Here is a 2,814-nt window from a genome sequence, read left to right on the forward strand (position 1 = left end):
TCCAAACCCCAGTTCCTTTTCCTTCTCCACCTCCACCCTCCTCCTGGATCCCAGGATTGTCTTTCTCCTTTTGCTGAGTAGAACTGGGATCCTCAGAACCCCATGGTGGTTTTGCCAGGCAGGTGGTGCACATTTGAGGCACCCTGGCTTACTTTGGGTTCAGGGTTGCAGTGACATTGTCCAGTTGTCCCGTAGCATCTACTGACACTCCCATCCAGCTATTCCACAAACTTCTGCTCAGCCACACTGGGTGGGAGAGGCCAGGCCAAGGGAGGTGGAGGAGGTGGGAGAGGAGTTTACCTACTGTGTAGCTAGAAGATGACAGAGTTACAGCACACAATGACAGGACATGGCTCAGAGTGGTAGTTGGACACAAGCAGAAGGGCTGATAGTAGGGGCCTTGGGGACAGCTCTGGAGGCTGATTTGAGCCTTAAAGGATGCAAAATAGTTGGCCAGGCAAATAAGGCCCACAAGTTCCTAAGAAACTGAGAGGAGGACCCTTGCTTCTGGGTCAGGGGTGCTACCTGGGAAGACACCCCTTCTCTGGGCATCTGTAAATATGAATAATAACACCTGCTCCGCCTTTGTCATCGGAGGAAAGAATGTCTGAGTGCATAGAAATGGAAGCAGGTTGGAAATTAAATACCATGCCCATTTCGGGGATGTATTTTAGCACCAGTGTTTTTCTCTTTCCCAGGGTGTTCTCCAGTAAGCGTTCATTCTGTGTCCCCCAGCACCCACTTTCCTTGTCCTGACCTTCCTGCGGATGCATTTTTGAGACCACTCAGGTTCCTGGGTCACTGATGAGCGTCCCTGTGGGCCTCCCACTGTCTTCCACTTGGCGGCTGACTCCAGCCCTCTTCCCTGGCTTGGCTTTTTCCATGAGTCATTTTAAAGTCTTTGTATAAGGCCTATTAGGATAAAAACAGGAAGACAGGCAAGCCAGCAAGCCCTGGAGGCCATCCCTGGGCTCTTAGGAGATTAAAGTCTGCAAACACAATCCCAGGTGTCTGTGGGCCATCTGCCCCCGCACCCACCTTGTGCTGACCAGAAGGATCTCGGAATCTGGGATGAATGGACGCTGTTTGCATGTTGGAAATGCCCCGTTGTCCCTTTCTGTAGATCTTTTTAGGCAACACAAATGGCAAGCTCTTTCCAAGTGTCATTATCTAAATAGATTCCTTCTAGTCTAGGGCTAGAGGGGAGGGAGTGGAATAAGAGGTGAGCCCCTCCTGATGCTCCAGCAGCCCCCTCTGTGGGCCCAGCAGGCCACTCTTAACACCTCCAAAACCTGTGGTTCTTGCAGGACATACACTTTGTTTCCTACTCTCCTGGTCTCACTGTGCATAACTGAGTTTGTAATTCTCCAGTTCTCCCAAATGCATATCCTCCCTTGCAGACAGCATTTTTCAGAGAACAAGAGGGAGCTGCTCCCTTAAGTATTGCCTGGGATCACATTCAAACTGGAGACGTTGCCAGAAGCAAATCCACCTCGGTGGGGATCCTGGTTGACCCGGGAGACCCTCTGCTCCTGAGGGAACTGCTGAGGGGCTTGGGCTGTGACTCCAGGACCAAGGGTTTTGGGAGGGACTTTCCTTCCCTGGAAAAGGAAAAGGAAGTGGAGCTGCCAGCTGCTGTTCTGGGAGGCTGGAGGCTCATCTCTCTACCATGCACCCTTTCCAAAGCTCTGTTCTCTAAGGGCTTCTCGAAATACCCACTTTAATCAGAGTTAAGCTGAATTTGAAGGTTGAGATGATTAGATGTGTCAAAAAACTTTTAAAGTCTAATAACACCCAGTGCTGTCAAGAATGTGGAAAAAAAGAGACATGTGTGCATTGTTGATGTGAGTGTCAGTTGGTATCCATTTTTTGAAGGGAGTTTGCTAGTATCATTAGAATGTGAAATAGATACACTCTCAGACTCCACATTTCCACTTCTAAGAGTCAGTTCTAGAGAAATATGTGCACATGGACACAAAGAGTCGGGCAGGAAGATGGTTGCAGAAATGTTGTTCGTAACTGCAAAAAAATAAAATAAAATAAAAAGCCACCAAATCAAAAAACCAAACGCCTAGCATTTGTCCCCAGTTTTACCAAGATACAATTGACAAGCCTCGGGTTTAGACACTGTGGAGGAACTGGGGTACTGTATGCTTTGCAGTCACTAAAAAGAGTGACATAAACCTACAGTTGCTGACTTAGAAGGACCTCAAGATGGATCTTTTCATGAAAAAAAAGAAATACAATTATATGTACTGTGTTACCCCATTTATGTTAAAAACAAAAAAGAAGAAAGTTAAAATAAAGTCAAAGGGAATGCTTGGGAAGGTTTGGGATGAACACACCCCACGTTGAGAATAGCAGTGATTTATGAAAGGTTGTAGGCTGGGAAACAATTGAAAAGGGTTTCATTTTTTAGTTTGTAGACATATCTGTTGTTTGAAATGTTTCTTAATGAGCACATATTTATGTGTATTGTTTTCGTTCCCCAATATGTATATTGGATTTTGCTCCAGGGCACGCACCTCAGAACAGTCCTGCTCAGAACCTCTGAAGTTAGTTGACTTCATTCAGTGAACATTTTCCGTGTGAGCCTCTGCCCTGCGCAGCTCTGCGTTGGGTGCTGAGGACATCAGGGCCATTGTCCCCAGTGCCAGGGAGTGCAGTCGCCTGCAAGGAGAGGCAGATGGACAGATGAGGACTGCGCAGTGTGGCAGAAGCTGTGAGGGGTGTCCTTGTAAGGACGGCAAGGGCAGAAGACAGGTGAGGCCAGTTCCTCTGGATGAAGTCAGGGGAGGCTTCTTGGAGGAAGTG

The 2,814-nt window shown here is 47.7% G+C and overlaps 1 long non-coding RNA gene across 1 annotated transcript in view; it reads left to right on the forward strand.

Moving 5' to 3' along the window:
• LOC105547935 overlaps positions 1-2,063 on the forward strand; it is a 4,434-nt gene extending 2,371 nt beyond the window's left edge. The window contains exon 3 of the long non-coding RNA XR_001007313.1: positions 1,401-2,063. This is a non-coding gene — a long non-coding RNA (uncharacterized LOC105547935). The remainder of the gene's footprint in view (positions 1-1,400) is intronic.
• The last annotated feature ends 751 nt before the right edge of the window (positions 2,064-2,814 follow it).

Source organism: Mandrillus leucophaeus, unplaced genomic scaffold, assembly GCF_000951045.1.
Source record: "Mandrillus leucophaeus isolate KB7577 unplaced genomic scaffold, Mleu.le_1.0 Scaffold4, whole genome shotgun sequence".
In the NCBI taxonomy this organism is placed as follows: Eukaryota; Metazoa; Chordata; class Mammalia; order Primates; family Cercopithecidae; genus Mandrillus; species Mandrillus leucophaeus.